This window comes from Aotus nancymaae, unplaced genomic scaffold, assembly GCF_030222135.1.
Source record: "Aotus nancymaae isolate 86718 unplaced genomic scaffold, 86718_ANA_hifiasm-v0.15.2.pri h1tg000079l, whole genome shotgun sequence".
Classification (NCBI taxonomy): domain Eukaryota; kingdom Metazoa; phylum Chordata; class Mammalia; order Primates; family Aotidae; genus Aotus; species Aotus nancymaae.
The window spans coordinates 19,155,246-19,176,788 of record NW_026988494.1 but is presented as its reverse complement, the minus strand read 5'-3'; the positions used below and the strand labels follow the sequence as shown (position 1 = coordinate 19,176,788).

The 21,543-nt window shown below is 43.9% G+C and overlaps 1 long non-coding RNA gene across 1 annotated transcript in view; it reads right to left on the bottom strand.

Moving 5' to 3' along the window:
• The window catches only part of LOC105705429 (uncharacterized), a 257,681-nt gene extending 247,865 nt beyond the window's left edge, over nucleotides 1–9,816 (bottom strand). The window contains exon 1 of the long non-coding RNA XR_010339627.1: nucleotides 9,662–9,816. This is a non-coding gene — a long non-coding RNA (uncharacterized LOC105705429). The remainder of the gene's footprint in view (nucleotides 1–9,661) is intronic.
• Between the last annotated feature and the right edge of the window lie 11,727 nt (nucleotides 9,817–21,543).

Sequence of the window (21,543 nt, the reverse complement as noted above, 5' to 3'; positions counted from 1 at the left end):
GGGTCACTAGACCCTGACAGCCCAACCTCTATCCCGAAATCACTAAGTCTGGCCCTATAGATGAGAGAAAACAGGTTCCTAGCTGCACCTCTTCCACCTGCCCTTTTGTTTCCAGTTCTTAGCAATGCCAAGGAAGGACTCTTTCAGCCATGCCTCATTGACCCCCGCCCTGATCTAGTCTGCATGCCTAAGTCCCCAGAACCCCTTTGCAAAGCTCCTCTACCATTCAGGTTCAGGCCTCCCCTGCTTCAGGCCCCAGCTCCAAAACATGCTTCTGTCTCATTGGCTTTCACTTTTCCTCTCTCCTCTCTGGCAACTGAAGTTTCTTTAAACAGACAAGCAATTACTGGCGTGTTATCCACACTCGACTGTGTGTTGGTACAACATCCGCTGATGTACAGTAGCAGGCGGCTTGATAATGGGACGTATTTAAGCTGATTGCCACTGGAGATAAGTGATGCCTCTGAAAGGATGCACTTTTGTTAAACTTCTGAAGGCAGAGGGGACGGGGAAAGTTTTATTATATTTTCTCTTTTATTTAAAAAAAATAGCGGCCCTTTTGAGAATGGCTACACCTCCCCCGAGATTCTCATTTCAGATTAGGCTATATCAGGTATATGGTGCAATTGGAGGCTTTGGCTTCCTCTGGAGCCTCTCTGTTTGATTGTCAAGACTTCCACAAGATCCTCCCTGAATGACTGACACTCCTCACTGACACTCCTCCCTTGCTAGCTGGCTGGCTGGCTCTGTGTCCTTGAGGATAGCTCTATTAAACTGAGGTCTCTCTCTCCTCTTAACTCCTCCCCTTTCCCTTCTCTCTTTTTCTCCTATTTTCTTCTTCACATCCTCTCTCTTTTCTCTCTTATATTTTTCTCCAGCCTGTTTCCCCCTTCTCACCTCATCTCTCCCCTTCTCCTGCTGTCTTTGCATTTCTCGTAGTCTTTTTGAGTCTATGCCTGTCTCACCTCCATCTCTCTCCTTCCTGGTCCTACTGCAATTGCTTCTCTGAATCCCCTGGGAAAGCCTGGCCTTGGGGAGGCTGTTAGGGTGCTAGGATGGTGAGTATTGTCTTCTTAGAGCAAGAAAACTGGACAAACTCACTTAGGTTGCATGATTTGCTCACCAAGAGCTAAATCTGAGGAGGAAGGCAGGTGGTGCAGGGCAGAGAAGAGCTCAGTAGGTTGCTGGAAGTTGGACTAGGAAGATAAACGGGGGATTTGGGGAGAAGACAGCTGAGTCAGGGAGAGGCAAAAGGGAGCTAGAAAACAAAAGAGATGTTGGCAACAATTGCCTGACGTCAGAGCAATAACAAGGGAAAATTCCATTAGTTACAGATTGAGCTGCTCTCCAGCCAGTCACCACCACACTGTTTAGATACAAAGGTACCAAGGAGAAAGCAAAGCACCAATCAATCTCTTAAAGGGGCCACTTGCTGGCATGTAATATCCAGATAAGTGGCAGTGGGAGACAGGTGATGACCACCTTACTGTGGGTCCTTTAGTTAGTGAGTGGAGAGGAGCGACTTTATAAACAAATCACACCTCATGGGGAGTGGGGAGAAATTCAATTAGGTTCGAATGAGAAAGGTAACTTGAATATCAATTAATTGTCTAATTGAAGATAATGGAGACCTGGGGGCACCCTGCCAGGTTGATTCCCATACCCAAATCCAGAGATCTTCTCAGGGATTAAAGACGAAATTTAATTACACATTTCTATTAGATTAGACTCTGATAGCATTCGGCAGTCTGAGTTAATTACGTAGTTAATTACACAGCCAATAACTCCCCGTTCCTAATAACCCTGCTGGATGTGGGCTGGTGCTGCAGAAGGGGGATCCTGTGCCTGTAATGGGAGCCCTGGGAGCCCAAGGTGGAGGGAGACACCTTCTGCCAGGGGACATGTGAATACTAATAGGGAATTATTCTAATTGTCCCTTGTTCTTGATGAACAGTAAATTATTCTAATAACATTTACCATTGTATCCATTCATTATCTAAGGGTAATTACAAATGAAGGGCTTGTGGGGCCTCTCCTGTGGCACAAACAAGGCTGCACTAACTGGGATTGTCTTCGTTTCCCACCCATGTCAGGCGCCTCCAAGGCAGCCTCCCCTTCTCCTTGCTCTCCTGGACCCACTTGGGACTGAACTTTGCACTTGACAAACCACTTGCCCATGATGCATCTTCTTTGATTAGAAACTGAGCTATGAGGTAGGTTTCAGTTTTCTTATTTTATTATCTAGGAGGCAAAAGGGGTCTTGGACTGGGAGAAAGGGCATCCACTAATTTGCCCAAGGACACAGGGCAGGCAGAGGTGGTGTTGCTCACTGGGGTCTAGGTTTGACCCCAAAACTCCCTCTTGTCCTGTGCACTTCAGGGCCTCTCAACTCAAAATACTTCTTTCTAGTATTGTCTTAGTCCCTTTGGGCTGCTGCAACAGAATATGTAGACTGGGTGAATTATAAACACCAGAAATTTCTTTCTCAGAGTTATGGAGCCTAGAAGCCCAAGGTCAAGATGCTTGGCAGATTTGGTGTCTGATTACGGCCCACTTTCTGCTTCTCAGAAGGCTACTTCTTATTGGTTCCTCATATGGTGGAAGGGACAAGAGAGCTCCCTGAGGTCTTCATTTATAAGGCTGCTAATCCCATTTGTGAGGACTACATCCTCATGACCTAATCACCTTCTACAGGCCTCAGACATGGATGATTAGATCTGAATTTTGAGAGGACACAGATGTTCAGTGTATAGTGGATTTTAATTCAAGGTTGAGTGCCCTTGAGTTTTAGGTACAGACTAAAACAGAATTCAACACATCTGGTTGACTGCCTGATGGTACAACTACCCAGACTAAAATACTCATTATTCCCAAGATTTCTAGAATCATCTCTCAACTGGGTCACACAGGGACATAGAAGAGCATGCATGGAAGGGACAGTCTCCTAGCCACCTGCATAGCTGCACCCACTCACCTAGGCCACAAATAGCAGCACCCCTAGTGAAAATGACAACATAGGATGTTTGATCTACCATAACCACTGTGTGTTAAAGAGGGAATTATATGAAAAAGCCTGTCATCAGGCCAAAGGCAGAGAAAGGAGAGGAAAAGCCTATCCCACAGCCTTCCAGAAGTTTCCTGCAGGCAGTACACATCGGCAGATGCCTAGTGAGGCAGCCCAGGCCAATCCACGTGAAATGGTAAACACGAACACATTAATGATCAACCAACCAAGCAACCAACAAAAAAGCAGCTATGGTTTCCAAACACTTCATCCCCCTCCATTGACCCTCCACTCAACACATGTTTATAGATATATTAGCTTTGCTTATGTCATTTCCTCTGCCTTTGCTTCACTATCAAGATGTAGTTCTTGTGAAATCATTTCTTTTGCTGCAACATGGGTAGACTTAGAGGAGATTATCTTAAGTGAAATAACTTAGAAACAGAAAGTTAAATACTGCATGTTTTCACTTACAAGTGGAAGGTTCATATGTGGACATAGAGTGTGGAATAATAGACACTGGAGGCTCAGAAGGGTGAGCAGGTGGGAGGAGGGTGAGGGATGAGAAATTGCTTAATGGGTACAGTGATGGTCATAGCAAAAGCCCAGACTTCACCACTATGCAATATATCCATGAAAAAAAAAACTGCACTTGTACCCATTAAGTTTATACTTATAAAATCAATCAACAAATTAAATAAGTATTAAAAAGGCATCTGTCATTCAAAACTCTTCTCCGAAGGATGTCTTGATGCTGTATTTTCTTTCTTCTACCTCTCTCCCTTACATAGGGTCCTGTCTCATGTAGCACACTGTAGTGTGATGTCTGCTGATATGCCCACTACCCCATAGAGAGGGAAATATGTGAGCTTGTCAGCTTTTTCTTCTCCATCTGTGTCCAGAATGGCCTCAGCATATGGAAGATACTCAGAAAGTATCTGAGGATGGAACTTTCTGCTTTGCTGTAGGTATTTGGAAAATTGGATATTCAATCACACAGCAGGCTTGTCCAGCCTGAATTTTCCTCATTGAGGTTTTGATGATATTGTTACGACCAGCACAGCCACTCCTGGACGTAACTCTCGAAAGGGTTTTGATAGCCAACAGCCTTTCATAGCTCTGCAGTCTTTGGGCATCAATCACCAGGGGAGTCTTGGCAAGATCGAAAATGGGGAAAAGGGCTGTCCCGTGTGAGGTGCTCTTCCTCCACTTCCATCTCCCTATCTAGGCTCTCCACCTCCTTCCTAGAACCCACAAGGCTTTCCAGCTTCCTGGTGCTGTATGCTCCCTGGGTACCCAAGCCTTTCATCTGTGTCCTCTCACCTTTTCTCCCAGTGAAGCCCATCCACCGAGCAGGTTCTGATGCTAAGAATTCTATCCTAAAGCTTTTCTTGCAAAACTAACCTCCTCGATGCCCTATATAGCAAAGGATCCTGTTTTCTGTTACAGAGAGTCTAATAGTCTCAATAAGGATTTAGCATTAATAGTTAACAAAACCTCAGAATGCTCAATGCGTTCTTTGCATTCAAACAAAGGCTTCTTTAAACTCCTTAACTTCCTGTCTCTCAGTGAGGATAGTACCATCCCTACGCTTCCTATAGAAATGGTTCAGGAGTTCTGGATTGTCACAATGACTGGCTGAGTCACTAGCATTTAAAGGGCTATGAACAAGGACATTAAATGTTTTGTGCTGCAGAGTATAGTCCTGCACAAAGAAATGTCCCACCCGAACTGGTGATAGCACTTGTTTAGGAGACACTGCACTGAAAGTTGGGGTGAAAAATACCAACTGCAGCAGAGTCCTGACAGAGAGAGGGGAGCTGCTCATTTGGAGGAAGAAGGAACCTCTTGAGAAGTGGCTGCTTATCATACCTCCATGTATCCAAACCTGCTTCACAGCCTTCTCTAGTCAGATTTAGCGCTTGGTGAGCAAATCACACAACCTTTGTGACTTTGCCCAGTTTTCTTGCTCTAAGAAGACAATATTCACCATCCTAGCACCCTAACAGCCTCCCCAAGGCCTAGTTTTCCCAGGGGGTTCAGAAAAGCAATTGCACTAGGACCAGGGAGGAGAGAGATGGAGGTGAGACAGACATAGAGACTCCAAAAGACTATGGGAAATGGAAAGACAACAGGAGAAGGAGAGAGATGAGAAGAGAGCCTCCCCTGACCCTTCCCTCCTCTATTCCCGGGCCCTGGTCCGGAGTAATGCCATGTGTAGCATCTCCACTGGTGTGTGGTCTCTCCAGCTAAGGATAGAATTGGGAAAAGAGACTCAAAAAGCTCATGCTCCTTCTACCTAACTCTGTGGCCTGAGCAAGGCTCCCACAGGGAGAGCAGTCTTGTGTCAGGGTAGCAGGGTAGGCGATTGCAGTTGCTAGATGTAGCCCAAGGGTCCCCTTCAGACCAGTCATGGATGTTTTAATGACTCACTTGACCAAAGGGAGCCCACAGCAGCTGTGCATTGACTCCTCCTCAGGGAGCTCTCAGTCATTTAGGAAAAAAAAAAAAAATTCCATCTGGAGAGTTTTACTTTCCAGAGGGAAGGTAGAGAGAATGGCTCCTAACCGACATTTCAAGTATGCGTGCTAAAGCCATCAGTCTGGACGGAGGCAGCTGGCCCACACTTCCTCTGCTCCAGGGGCCTTTGGATAGGTGGGGTGTGGGCTCAAATCCGCCCCTCTACAGGTGATGGATGAGATAGCAGAACAGAAGACACAGTTCTGTTCTAGGGGTCCTTGGTTTCGAGCAACTGAAACTCATACTAGCCAAGAAAGGAATTCATCTACAAGGTATTGGGTACTTAAGCGATTTGTCAAAATGCAATGAAGGCCAGGTTCAGAAAACAGTGCAGAGCAAAGAGAAACTGCAAAGCCATAGCCCAAATCAGACCACATCATAGCCAAAATCAGACCTCCACTGCCATTGCCACCCAGGGAGGCTGCAGGCTGCTCTGCCACACTGGACACTGGGTGTACCACTGGCTCCACCATCATCCCAGCCCCTAGAGAGACCTCATGCTGCTGCCATCACCACTTTCAAGGCAGCCACACTCTGGTCCTTGCTTGTTTGTGCAGCAGCTCACAAGTCGGGTAGAGGCATGTGATTGGCCAAGCATGGGTCAAATCCCTGCATTCTATTTCAAGAGAGGCTGGAAATATGCCTGGTCTTTTTAGCGCCTACCATAGAAGGGATTCTGCCTTCCACGGCAGTATATATGATAGGAAGTACCCCAAACATTGGAAAGATATTCAGATGCTAGGCTGCCAAAAATGGGCAAATATTCACTGCCCCCCAAAACCCATAATGCAAGTGGCTACAGAAATTGCTATTACAAGAAAGGCATCCAGACCAGTCATGAACTAAAGTCACTGGTATTGATGATCAAGACAGGAAAATGTGGACATGAGATAAAATACTAAATTCTGCGCCCTCAGGCGGAGACAATTGAGAAAATAAGATTTTTCTTACCCTCCCCTCACAGATTCGAAGAGGACTTAAATTAACTAAAATCACTTGCCTACAGTGACAATGCCAAATAGGAACAAGCAGAGACTAGAATCTACCACCCACCACCATGCCCCAAGCACAGTTCACCAGGTGCCCTGCCAGTTTTGTCAGTAAACACTGCCCAGTCCTGCGAGAGGCAAGCCCTGAGCATCCTCACTGAGAGGGCACAGACCTCTCCCTGAGTTTGTTGCTTTCATCCAAAGCTCAGTCTACAAGAGGGTTGAGCAGTTTCATCTATGCTGGGGTTTTTTCCTCTTTTTAAAAATTCTTTTTATTATACTTTAAGTTCTGGAGTACATGTACAGAATGTGCAGGTTTTTACATAGGTATACACATGCCATGGTGGTTTGCTGCATCCATCAACCCGTCATCTACATTAGATATTTCTCCTAATGCTATTCCTACCCTATCCCCCCACCCCTGCTCTGTCACCCAGGTTGCAGTGATCTCAGCTTAATGCAGTCTCAACTTCCCTAGCTCAGTGTGATCCTCCCACCTCAGCCTCCTGAGTAGATGGGGTGACAGGGACATGCCACCATGCCCAGCTTAGGCTGGTTTTGGTAAGAGAATAATGAGCCAGTGTAGTGCATATGGATGTGCTGAATTGAATTACTGTTCCCAGTTCTTCACCTTTCCGTGTATGCATACCCTTCCCACGGCCTCATCTTGAGTCTTGCATATTTCTACTTTACTTATATCTCTTGTGCCTCAGCTATCACCATGAGAATATGCCCCACACAGCAAACTGGCTCATGCAGACTCACAGACAGGTGGAGCACAGCTTTTCCAGCAGATCCCAGGCAGATCAGCTGACCACTGGCCATGCTGCAGGTGAGCAAACAAAAATAAGCCATTACTGTCTTAAGCCACTGAGTTTTACTAGTGGTTTGTAATGGGTTAATTACTGACCAATACAATAAACCCTAGATCCTTTTTTAAACACCTGACTTACTGTTTAGAATCCAGCAGCCTGGAAATCAACCCTCTCCCAACACACGCGCACACGTACATGCACATACTTTTGTTCACACATGTACGCACACATTCATGCAAAGCACAACCAAGAGAAACCTCAAGTTTGCGGCTCCTATTCTACCTAGAGCTGGAGGAGCTCCTATGATGTACCAGAAACCACTCTGTAATTGGCTTTCTAGCTTTCTCTCTCTACTTCCAACCCTCTGAGCATCTCTCTTGCACATTTCATTGATTGTCAGTCCAGGGCCTGAAAGCACTCTACTCCCAGCCATAGAAAGAAGGTGAGGAGAACAGCAGGTGTCCAAAACCATGATGTGACTGAAGATCTCCTGTCACCTATAAGTCAACAGCCAACCACCTGGTCACTGAGGTTGAGTGGCTGCTAGAACATGCCAAGTGCTTCTCAGCATCCCCAGAGGTTTCCAGATAAGTGGGTCCTGAGGGCTCGGGGCAAACATCAACATGGACATGCCGCAGAGATTGACACCGCATCTTGGGGAGGAGGCCCAGAGTGTGAGAGAGGGGAAGCAGCCAGCCAGAAGACAGCCCTATGCTGGTGGAGACAGTGAGGAGACAAATGAACAAAGCAGTGTGGCATCTCAGCAGCGTATGCACTCCTGGTCGTGAGCTTAGTGGAGTGTCTGACACAAGCATTTTATCGTCACAGAGAGCTAACCTACAGCTCTCCTGTGCGTTAGATAGAGGCTTGAAACGAACTCCATAAACACTGCAACATCCCACCACCCCTGTGCCTATAGCCACGCTCCCTGGTGAAACTTCTCTTTTGCTTCATCTTCCCTTACTACAACCTAAGTCACAGGCAGGTAGGAACCTCCTGCCAGACTCTGTGGATCCTGGAGAGCCGGGAGGCTGAGAGAGGATGAAAATTCTCATGGTGAACAGAGCACCTGATGGCTGAGCCTACGCCAGATCTCTGGGAGCTCTGAACCATGAAGGGAACATGAGGAACATATTCCAAGCAAACACTTTATCACTGAGAGACAACATATTGATCATGGATTCCGGGCAGCTGATTTCTCAATTTGGGATGCAGTGAACGTTTTAATAAATTCCTTTCCTGCTGAGAAAGTAGAGATCCCAGGTTTTTGAAAGCTGGCTGCAAAGGGAGGGCAGTCCACAGATTTCTGCCAGAGCATGGAGAATGAGGGGCTGGACTCCAGCTGACCCTGGGACTCTGATCTGGGATTTGAAAGAACTTTTGCCACAGGAAACCTCCCTACTTGACTCTAAGTTTCTGCTAATTAGCAGGCATTTTGTACCTTACCATTGCCTTTCCATACATTATTTATTCCAGCTAAATCCTCTTAACATTGTGAGGTCCTTCCTCACTTGCTAAACATTTCAGACTATGGGGTTAATATGGGACGTGACACTGGAAAGCAGAAATGAAAATGATGGATCAGTAAAGGATGGGGCTGAGGGGTGGCTCCCAGCTGCTGCTACCTTTTCTTTCTAGGAGGAAAAGCTTCCCATGGGTCCTGGGCAAAAGAAATTTAAGAAGTACATGTGCCATTATGAAATCATGGCTGCAGCCTGGAGGAGAGACACTGGTGGCAAAGGCTCAGGAGGCTAGGGCTGTTTCATGAACTCTCAGTACTGGAACCTTCTCATTTTACAACCAACGACTCTAAGGCCCAGAGAGGTAAAGTGATTTGCCCAAGGTTGAACAGCAAATGAGGTCATATCTCAGGCCTGCCTTAAAAAAACAGTTTTATTTTACTTTCACCAGACCACTTCTGATTTGGGCGGTTAGAGCTGTTAGGACCAAATGCTCCTTCTTGAAAAAAAGCATTGTTTAGGAGTCAAACAGGACTTGGCTCAAATCCTAGCTCTGACACTTATCAGCTGTATCACCTTGGACACTAGACTTAACTTCTCTGTGCCTCTCCTTTCTTATTACCAAAATGGGGCGGCTATCAAAGCTGATCTCAAAAAGTCACATAATAGGAGATAACGCACGAACTCCTTAGCACAGTAACTGAGATCTCCTAAGCTAATTATGGAGTTTTAATGATATTCCAAGTAGTACTCTGAGTATTTTACATAAATTATTTCATTTAATCCTAACAATCTCTTATGGTAGGAACTGTTACTATCCTCATTTTTACAGACAAGAAACCGAAAGAAGCATGGAATAGGTAGGGAGCTTACCTAAGGTCACACAGCTGGTACTTGGAAATGCCAAAATTTCAACTCAGGCAGTCTAAGGAAGCACCTTGCATTGTTACATTCTCTTGTACTGCCTGAATCCAGTAGTCATGATCATCCTCGGAGGAGAGGAACCTGGAAGTAAGAATCCTAAATAATTCTTCCTGCTGCCTTTTGATCCTTCTCTTTTCTTTTCATCTTATCTCTGGGTTGATTCCTTATCATCTCAATGAAAAGAGTTAGAATTAGAACAAGGACAACCCCTAAGGCCATCAAACACTATAACTAAGTTATCGAAGACCTTGAGTTTGGTCATAAATCAACAAGCTTCAGCTGGAGCTGTCCTTTGTCTGGGAGTAATTTGCACACCATCAAGGAAGAAAAAGAAGCTGTGAATGAGTGATCTAGTAGTTAAAGAAATTAACCTAATACTTGGGGCTGAGTTGCCCTATGGTATCTGGGGCAGCTGAATAGTTCAATGCCTGGTATCCAAAGGTCATCAAAATCAAGTATGCAATTTGGCAATGCAACTTCAGAACCCCAGCAGGCCATGGCATCCTTGGTCTAAGTCTGGGATGCCAATAACAAGTAACTCCTGTTGTCATTCTAACTCCAAGTCTCACGACAGACCTTACTAGCTGATCACAGCACCATTTTTTGCTGGGTCTATATATGGCCTTGAAGAGAATCACGTTACCTTTGTCCTGAATGTTTATGAGTAGAAGAAGCAGAATCTGATTGCAAGAGCATAGCTTGACTATGAGCTTAGGCAAGGCTGGAAACTCTAGGGCAGAGTCCCATTCTCCTAATGAACTAGAAAAAAGACCAGGATAGGTTTGAGGACAAGATGCTAGGGAGAAGCAATATGAAGAAGGCAACTTAGACAAACAGGGCTGAGCCTCACTTAACCCATATTGATGTGTTTAGATAGCAAGACCTACTTTCAAATACCTTCCAGAGGGCTGGGCTAACATCCCTGATGTACACTTGCACCTGTCCTGGAAGCTTCATCTGACAGCTGGAGGTATCAGCCAACTTCACTATGAGTATCTAGGGTAGGCAAGGTGGAGAAGATATGGCATGAGCTGACATTGGTACCATGGAGACATAACCATGCCCAGGGGTCTAAGCCTATTCCCGTCAGCCACAGAACCAACTCTCTGGCAATAGGAGGTTTGAGGGCTTAGCCTAGTTGTTGGCATGCCTCGCTGTGGGGAAAGGGAACAGTTGCAGCAAAACTAACTGAGGTGGCTCTGAAATTTGAAGCAGTCTTTGCCATCCAGAGGTGAGAAGTAAAGTTCTCTCTAAGCCAGTGGAAGCCAGTCAGTTAGTGATTCAGAACATGGATTCAGTTTGATCCTGGTACCTGGTAACTTGAGTAAGTTAAACCCTCTCTAACTCTCAATTTTGTCATTTACAAAAATTAACAATTCTAAAAAACTTGTCTTAATGGTGGTTGTGAACCTCACATGAGATAGTTATACTAAATGATTAACACAGTAGTACACACAGTGCTTAAGTATTTTTATCAGTGAATACTTCAAAGAGAAGGTGGCAGTGGAGATGACAGATGAGCATGTGTATTGAGCATTTACTGTATACTCAGATCCTAGAGAGACAGGGTCACCACATGTCACAAGGGGGCCACATGGAAACAGAACCAAGGGAGTGTGCTTAATGGAGCAGGTGGGGATTCAGGAAGGAGGGAGGACCTGCAGGCAATGCCTTTATTGAGGGTCAGGTTGGAGAACACAGCAAAAGGTGCAAGGGGATTCCACTACTGCACGTGAACATCACTAGGTCACAATCAGTGGTGTGCAGGAAGAACTTGTGGCAGAGGTCAGCTTTATCACCCTGGTGCAGCTGACACCCAGGCAGGGTGCTCACAGCCAGCTTATAGAGATATTAAGGCAGCAGAAAGATATGAAGTTTTGAAATTTGCAAGACAACATTATTCTAAGTATTTTACATGTGTTACACATTTAATCCATTCAATAACAAAGAGAGGTTGATTGCACTGATGACTCTCATTAATGGACTCCTTCCATCATTTTATTTTCTAACATGGCTTTCTGTCTTAAAAAAGATGGAGTCTGTTTTCCTACCCTTTGAACCTGACCTAAACTTAGGTCTCAACTTCACCATAATACAGTGTAGAGCTGATGTGTGAATTCTAAGCCATCCATGCATTCTGTCTTTGGGAATCCTGCCATTGCTGTGTAAACAGGCTGAGACCATCTGAAACAAGCCATGAGCCCAGTTGTCTCTAGTTGATACCTCTAGATAAGTCTAGAGCCAGTTAACTTGCAAGCATGTGAGAGAGGCTCAGACAAGATCAGCAGATCCACCTCCCTGACCCCAGACACGTAAATGAGACCAGAAGATTGACCCCACTGACCTGGAGAGTTATAAGAAATAATAAAGGCGTATATTTCAAGCTATGAAGCTTTGAGACAGTTTGTTATGCAGCAATCACAAGCGATACAGTAAGTTTATGAAGTGAAGTTGAGCAAAAGAAGGTTAAGCAACTTACATAACACCCAACACTAGTAAGTGTTGGAACTAGGGCACTATCTCAGGCTATTTAGCTCCAGAACCTGCCCTCTGAATCAGTGTGCTACAGCAATCCCTTAGAGATGCCAGCTTTCTCCTCTGCTGTAGAAATACATGAATGATTCCCTCATTTCTAAAACATTGTTTAAGCAAGGATGCAACCAATTCTCAGTAGATTTCTCATTCTGAGGCAGTCAGATGGGAGCTGGGGGTAACTTATCAGTACTTGCTGAGATAACTCAGTCCAGTCAAGAGACTGGCAAGGTTTCAGCCTGGCTGGATATTAAGCACTGTATATTTACTAGTGAATGTTTACTACTTTATATTTGCTGCTTTAAGTTACCACTTTATATTTTCTATATTTAGAAATAGAGTTCTATGGTCTTACACTCGATGGCTGAAGCATTGCATTAATTGGGATAATCTAGGCTTGCTCATGGGAATAAACGAACATTCAAATCTCCGTGGCTTAATACAACAAAGGTTTATTTCCACTTGATATCACATGTTGATGCAGATCAGGTGGTCATGCCTGATAATCCCTGAGAAAGAGCAAAAAGATCTATGTAAGGAACAGTCCTGGAATTTGCCCATGCCCTGTTGGCCAGAAAGTGGACCCAATATAACTTCAAGAAAGGCTGGAAAAATGTAGTCTTCCTGTGTGCCCAGGAAGAGAACATGGCATATCCACCTATGGCATTGTCTTCGCCAAAGGGATCCTAGGCATCAACTTTGCAGATGCCCAGGACCTCTAGAGCTCCTATGTGTACCTGGGTCTCTGCTGCCAGCTGGAAATGCTGCTCTGTAACAAGAGGCAACTGAGCCTGAACCCCTGGCTTAGCTCCTGCCGGCTTTCCCTGAAGCAGACCTACTTAGAGTCTGACTTTGCTGAGCTTCCAGGTCACAAGTTAGACTTACATTAGCGCTCCAATTGCCTTAATTTCTGACCTGCCTCCTACTCCCCACGCCATTTCTTTGTTATGGATCATCCTCTAATACTGAGGCTTCCCAGGAAATTGACTTGATGAGGTTACAGGTCCTTACCTTCCCCATTTTTAAATGACTAAACAGACACACAGAATATTTCACTGTATTTCAGGGGGCTCACAGCTCAGCAGAGAGCCACCAGGTAAGGATGTTCTGCATAAGAGACCATCACCTAGCCCACCCTTCTCATCTTGTGGGTGGAGCCCACACTACTTTAAAAACTTGCTCAAAAGCAGAATGCTTTCGCTCTTGGCAGGAGTAATGAGGACATCCATCCTAGGACTGAAAGATGGGGTTTGTGGGTGGAGGAGTCCAAAACACTGGGCCTTTCCCCATTCCCACGACCCCCTGTGTCAGCATCCCCAGGACTGACCAGTGTGTATCACTGGTAGAGGCTCATTAAATGTATGTTTGCTGTTGAGGAAGAAAAGAAACTTTATATGAGGAGTGTGAGCCTGCTCTAAATTACTAGGCCCAGAGAGGCATTAAAATGAGGCAGCAATCCTCTTTTGTAGAGGGGCCTATGGAAAGTGGTTCTGTATGTGCCTGGTGAGTGTTTAGTAATTCAAATATGGATGGGAACTACTAACCCTCTTTCCTTCTGTTTTTTTGAGGCCTGCCAATGACACTTCCTTCTTGAGGTTGTCCTGAGAGGGTCAGCTGATTGCTGCAGCCTAGAGGGAAGTGGAGAGAGGTGATGGGCAGGTGCCCGTGGAGGCGCTGGGACCACAGAGGACCCCTCAACCAAGAAGATGAGGTATTCAGTGAGGAACAATGGAGAATAACTAGGGAGAGGAGGATGTGACAAGCCTGTTTCCAAGGAGACAGCCTCACTGCTTTCTTCCCTACACACCCTATGTCTCTCATCTACTCTCCCTCTGGAGACACCAGCCCTTCCACGCCAAGGCCACTGAATGATATTCAAAGCCAAGACTCCTTCTCCCTCTCTGGTCTCACTGACGGACATCTGGCCTAGAACAAGGTCAACAGTAGACCTCCCTCAACCATGGTGGGGAAAGGGAGGCTTCACACACAGCTCAGGGTCATTTTTTTCTTGGGGAGAATTAAGCTAAAATGAACACTAGAGTAACCATAAAGAAACAGGAAGCAAAGAAGAAAGGGAGTGGTGGGGACAGGAGGAGACCAAGGACAGAGAATGTTTTGCTTTAGTGGAAATTGTGACAACCATAAGGGGAAAGGCAATTGGCTGGAGCTTCCTGAGCTTGCAAATGGACTTTTTAAAGGCCCAATCTCATTCAGTCCTCATATCCGTTTCATGCATGAGAATACCGAGGCTTTAAAATAACAAGGAACTTGTCCAAGATCACACAGACAGTTCTGGTAGGAGCAAGTCTCAGACTCAGAACTGGCATGAGCCCAAGGTCCACTCCATCCCATGGTGTAGAGGGAGGTGGTTGTGTTGACTGGGTACTGGGTGTGAGTATGAGTTTGTTTTTAAGGAACCAGCCTGCAGTAGTACAGAACCTTCCCCCAACCGCATCAGGAGGCCCAGTCATCTCCCCACCAGTTTGACCGCTTCTTCTCAAACAAAAGTGTGTGATCACTGGACTCTTTTTGTCCTGTGATGACAGTGTTTTGTGTCGGTGTGCACATGGGTGTGTGTGTGTAGCAATTGGGATGATGGTAGGAGTTGGCTCAAGGCCACTGTCAAGGATGGATGAGAGGTAGGACAAAAAAGATAAAGAGAAAAATTACTGATGCTTCTCCTTCTAGCCTGACTCAGACCACAGAAATGTCAGGACAGAAATGTCCTGAGAGTCTGAAGCAACAAGGTGGAATCTGTAAGGACTTAATTACAGTTGCTCTCATCGCTGCAGCCTGAAAGACCTAACAGTTTCCTCCGGAGCCTGGATTGTTTTCACGGAAGGATAGAAAAAGACCAGAGGGAGAGATTGGTAATGGTGTCTGTGTGTGCTCTTGCCAGGACCAAGAGCTCGTGCCAGCCTACTCTGTTATTTATCATCTGGAGAGCTTTTCAGGAATGTCAAGGGCTTAGTTATCTTATGATTAGCCTTGAGCTCTGGCAATTCCAGGAGTGAGGTCAGTTCCATTTCAGGGATGGGATAAACAAAGGCACAGACTGAATGACTTGGAAAACATCAGCTTGAAGGTTGCACTATTTTAAAATATTTTTCTGAGTACCAACCACACACCATGATCCAAACAACGGTCCCAAATGTCCTTTATGACATGCACTGGCCTGAGAGTACAGGAGCTGTACTGGGCAGTGTGGTGTGCTGACAAGCAACCCCTAGATCTCAGTAGCTTCAAACAGTGAAGGTTTCTTTATTTGTGTACTTATTTGGTTGCTTTATTTGCCCTTTGCAGGTTGTCTGAAAGTTGTGCACCCCATTATTCTCATTTTAGGACTCAGATATTGCATGATTTGAAATGTTGCTGGCCACTGCGATGCAGAGAGAGCTTGAGGAATTGCATGTTGGCTGTTTCCACCTAGAATTTTCACAGGTCACTTAGCTCACATACCATTGGCCATACCTAACTCCAAAAAGCCAGGCAAGTGCAGTCCTATACCACACCCAGAGGAAGAATCAGATGTGTCTGTGACTAATACTGATAATTACAAAAACAGAGTGTATTTCTGGGCTATAGAATCATAGAATATTAGAGATGAATGAAGCTAGGAGATCATCCGATAAATCTGTCTTAAGTTATTGAAGACCAAGTCTCAGAACAGACATAGTTTACTCAAATTTGCAGTAATCTATCTTGTTGTTCCCTTGCTTAAAACCCTTCAGTGTTCTCCATCACTCTTGGGATAAGGAACAAACCTTTCATATAACCCACAGTCACCCAGCAGGGTTGGCCTCTGCCTGCCCGTCCAGCCTCACCCCTTCCTATTCACCTTCCTGCTCTCTAATCTGGGCACAATGGCCTTCTTTTCATTCCTCATATCTGCATTATCCTCCCACCTCAGGACTTTGGTTCTCCCCATTCCTTCTCTATAGTAGTCCTCATCCTTGTCCCTTCCCCTGGTAGATTCTTATCTCTCCCTTCTCACCTCAAACCAAATGTCACTGCATCAGGGAAACCTTTTCAAATTCCCAGATAGAATCAAGCTCTCTCATAAGCATTTTACTTCTCCTCCATGGCTCTTATGGGGTTTATATTTGTTGTGTATTTGGATATGATAGGAAAGTCTTCCTTCTCCTCTAGCTAGTATGTAACCTGCATGGATGCAGGGATGGGGTCATGTCTGTATGTTCACCTTTGTGTAACAAGAAGGTCTATGGATGAGATATTGGCAGTTACTCTGATCCTGTTTCCTAAACATGGATGAGATATTGGCAGTTACTATCAGGTGTTTAAGTACCGTGGGTTAAGTATCATGCCCACTTCTATTTCGCTAAGGATGCACACAGCAGGGACAATAGAAATCAGATGCCTGTGAACACCACTAAGCCATAAGCTGATATTAGGTTGATGCAATTACTTTTGCACCAACCTAAAAGAAAGCAGGACAAATTCCTTATTCACCTTAGCATCTTCAGCACTTACCAGTGTCTGTCACTGGTAGGAACTCATTAAATGTATGTTTGGTGTTGAGGAAGAAAAGAAACTTTATCTGAAGAATGTGAGTCCGCTCTAAATTACCAGGCCCAGAGAGGCATTAAAATGAGACCTCAGTCCTTTCTAGACTGAATGTCGCCACTAATAGCTACAAATTAACCCAACAATGCTGTATGCTAGACACCATGACTCATATCCTAGAGTTCAACAATGTACTGCCAATCACTAATCAATGTCAATACTGTAAATCTATGAGGATTCCTGACAAACAACTCTTGCAATCAACTCCTCTTCTGATTCTTCCTGTTTTCTTTAAAAACTCGAGCTGTTCCTTCATTTTCTAGAGTGGTTTCCAATGTAACCTGGAAGTGTTCCCAGGCTGCAGTCCTCAATCTTGGCCCAGATAAACTCTCTACCCATATTAATTTCACCTCTGTTTCCTTCTTTAGGTCAACCCTATTGTCATTGAAATCCAGAAAAGTAAAAGCCAGGAGGCGGGTTTTCAGTGAGAGTGTATTGACAAGTGTGAAATATTCTCCTTGCACACACTGCAGACAGTGGTCACACAGGAGGCAGGTGCGTAGCTGGTGCTTGGCCAACAGAACTGAGCTACTGGCAGATAATATCTACCCAGCCAGCCTGGAATGTTCCTCTCTCTATTCCTTTGCGCTATAGTCTGATGGATTGCAAGTGAATTAGCTAGTATATTGCAGGTGGTTAGTTGATTTGAATAACCATTAATGCTTTGGATTGCCATTAACTTTTTATCACCCATTATCACCTTGGTGTGAATTACTAATCAAAGACGAGGACCCTGAGGTAAAGGAACAGGAAGGACAGCTACGACCTGGCAGGATGAAAGCAGACAGTGGGTAGGAGCCATGGGTATGAGCTGGGCCTCCTTGATTTGAGTGGCCACTTTCTAAATACCTGGGGGCTGGGAAAGAAGAAGCAGGGGGGCGGGAGCAGGGAGACACACAACACCAGGCATGGCCTTCCCCTCACCATCTGCAAAAGCTCAGTTTAAGGTGGGAATTTAGTGCCTATTTTGCAATGTTGGCTCACACAGAGCATGATCAACCAAAATTTCAAATCATAGCCCTTTGCTGAGAACCATGAATTTATTTCCATCAATCTCCTTCCTTAAACCTTTACCGCAGCAGGAAGTAGAAAACATTTTAACTTGAGCATCTCATCTTCCCTTCCAGCTTCCTCCCTCCTCTCCCCTTAGCTCCTCAACCTCATGGCCCACAGAAAAGTTATCTAGTGCTTCCAATTACCCCCTAATTAGTCCTGCCTTCCCTACGTGTCTTCTTTATCATCTCTTGCACACAGAATGGGATGGTAAATTTTAAGTGTCAACATGACTGGGCCATAGTTCTGAGTGTGCCTGTGAGGGTTTCTGGATGAGATTCACACTTGAATTATTAGACTGAGCAAAGCAGAGTGCCTTCCCCAATATGGGTGGACCTCAGCCAATCTTTTGAAAATCTGAACAGAATCAAAGGCTGAATGAGAAGAAATTCTTTCTCTCTGCCTGTCTTTGAGCTAGGACATCAGTCTTCTCCTGCCTTTGGACTAGGACTAGGACTGGAACTTACACCACCCGCTCTCCTGGTTCTCAGGCCTTTGAACTCAGACTCAAACTTATACCATCAGCAATCCTGTGTGTTCAGTTTCAGTTTGCTGGTAGCAGATCCTAGACTTTTCAGCCTTCATAAGTTCTCTCTCTCTCTCTCTCTCTCTCTCTCTCACACACACACACACACACAGACACACACACACACACCCCTACCTTACATCTATTGCTTCCAACTGTCTGGAGAACCAGCAGGCAATGCAGAACCAGCTGGTGATGGCAGGGCTGACCCTGCTTCTTCCTCTTAACTCTGATAGCAGTGGCTGGTTCCTGCAGACTTAGTCTGGTCTACATAGAGAATAGACCAATCCAATGGTAGATCATTGACCAAACCAGCATCTAGTTAGACTTATGATGGTTGAACACTTTCATCTCTCAGTGACTTGGAGATTTTCTTCTACCACATCAAAGCTTGGCTTTCTTCCAGGCTTGCATTCCAGTTCCATTATGACCTAGTGGCCTAACTTGGGCCCCATATTCAGTATCCCCATATTTGGGCTTCCAATCCTTGCTTTTAGACATTCTAATGCCTATGCCCCTACTCTTAAGCCTGGGCTAATTCATATCTGCTGGCAGAGATCATCAAAATGGGATTTTTTCCATGTGGATCTTCTATAAACAATGCTCACAGCCTTCCTGAGTGGATCCTTGAACTGACATTAGATTCCAGTCCCTGGCTGCAAGCCTAGAATACCAATCCCTGGACAATCCACTGTTTCTAAACCAGCTCCACACAATCCTGTGCTTTTCCTGGCTTCCTATCCCAGTGTAGCCAAAACCCTGGCTTTATCAGTGTATTGGCATATCGGGATTAGATTTAGGGAAGTTTCATTTTCTTAATTATATTCTTGGAAAGCTTAAAGGAAGATACAGATTGGTTGAGGAGAATTTTTTTTATCATAGGAGAAAGCTCAGGGGTGAGATTGGACTTTTGCTTTTTGGTATCATTTTGTTAGCACTTTTGTTACAGAGCTATAATTACGTACAGTAAAATGCACAGATCTCAAGGTATAATTCAATGAATTTCAGCCTATGGATGTAGCAACTACCTCAAAACCCCATGTAATCAAGACCTCGATCAAGATATAGAGTATTGCCATCATCCTAAATTTCCCATGCTTTCCTTTCCAGTTCCTACTCCTCCTCTCACCCAAAAGGCTATCACTATTCTAATTTCCATTTTCATAGACTAGTTTTGCTTGTGGCTGAGTTTCACGTAAATGTTATCACACCTAAGTACAATTTTTGCATCTGGCTTTAAAATTTAATTATTATGTATTTGAGACATATATATGTTGTGTTGTATATTATTAGTCCATTCTTAGTTGCTGAGATATATCCTATTACATCACTATGTTACAATTTAATTATCCATTCACCTGTTGTAGACATTTGGGTGATTTCCAGTATTTTGCTATTATGAATAACACTGAAATAAATGCTCTTATACAAGCCCTTTTGTGGATATATGGTTTTACTTGTTTTGGTAAACATCTAGGGGTAGAATTACTGAATCATAATAAATTTTCAAATTGTTTTCCACAGTAATTGTACTATTTTATACCTCAACCATGTATGGAATTTCTAGTTGTCCAACATCTTCTTCAACATTCCAAACTATTAATTTTATATGTAAAAAAAAGCTCCTGAATTTGTTCCTCAATCTCCTTCAGTTCAGCTCTGATTTTGGTTATTTTGTCTTCTGCTAGTGTTGGGATTTGTTTGCTCTTGTTCTCTAGTTCTTTTAGTTGTGATGTTAGACTATTAACTTGAGATCTTTCTAACTTTCTGATGTGGGCATTTAGTTCTATAAATTTCCCTCTTAACACTGCCTTAGCTGTGTCCCAGAGATTCTGGTACATTGTATCTTTGTTCTCATTAGTTTGAAATAACTTCTTGATTTCTGCCCTAATTTCATTATTTACCTAAAAGTTATTCAGGAGCATGTTATTCAATTTGCATGTAAGTGTACGGTTTTGAATAAATTTCTTAGTCTTGATTTCCAATTTGATTGCTCTGTGTTCCAACAGATTACTATTATTTCAGTTCTTTTCTATTTGCTGAGCAGCATTTTATTTCCCATGATGTAATCAATTTTACAGTATGTACCCTGTGGCAATGAGAAGAAAGCATATTCTGTTGTTTTGAGGTGGAAAGTTCTGTATATGTCTATCAAGTCCATTTGATCTAGTACTGAGTTCAGGTCCTAAACATCTTTATTAATTTTCTGTCTCAATGAGCTATCTAATATTATCAGTGGGGTATTAAAGTCTCCAATGTTGGGCCGGGCGCAGTGGCTCACGCCTATAATCCCAGCACTTTGGGAGGCCGAGGTGGGTGGATCACAAGGTCAAGAGATCGAGACCATCCTGGTCAACATGGTGAAACCCCGTCTCTACTAAAAATACAAAAATTAGCTGGGCATGGTGGTGCACGCCTGTAGTCCCAGCTACTCAGGAGGCTGAAGCAGGAGAATTGCCTGAACCCAGGAGGCGGAGGTTGCGGTGAGCCGCGATTGCGCCATTGCACTCCAGCCTGGGTAACAAGAGCGAAACTCCGTCTCAAAAAAAAAAAAAAAGTCTCCAATGTTAGCAAATGTGTTGTAGAATCTCATTTCGATTTTTAATTTTCATTTCACTGGTGATTAAAATTGTTGAGAACTTTTTATGTGCTTATTAACTAATAGTATATATACTTGTATATACTAGAAGACTTTTCTATATTCTATGTGTATATACAAGTTTTTTATATCTTTTTTCTGTTTTTATTAGGTTATCTTTTTATTATTGGTTTGTAGGATTGGTTTATATATTCTAAATAAAAGGTCTACATTACTATTGTTTTCCTCCTAGTCTATGGCTTCCCTTTTATTTTTATTTTTTGTGTTTATTGTTTGTTTTGTTTTTCCTTTTATTTTTAAATGGTCTTCGTTTTTTCAGAAAAAGTTAATTTTGACAAAATTTAGTTCATTGTTTTATTTTTCTTTTATGAGCTTTTATTATTCTCTCTAAGGCATCTTTAGCTAACCATAGATTACAAAATTATTATCCTGTGTTTTTGTCTGGAGGTTTATAGTTTTTGTCCTTATATAATCTGTCTATAATCCATCTCCAGTTAAATTTTTTGTATAATGTGAGGTCTAGGTCAAATTCATTTT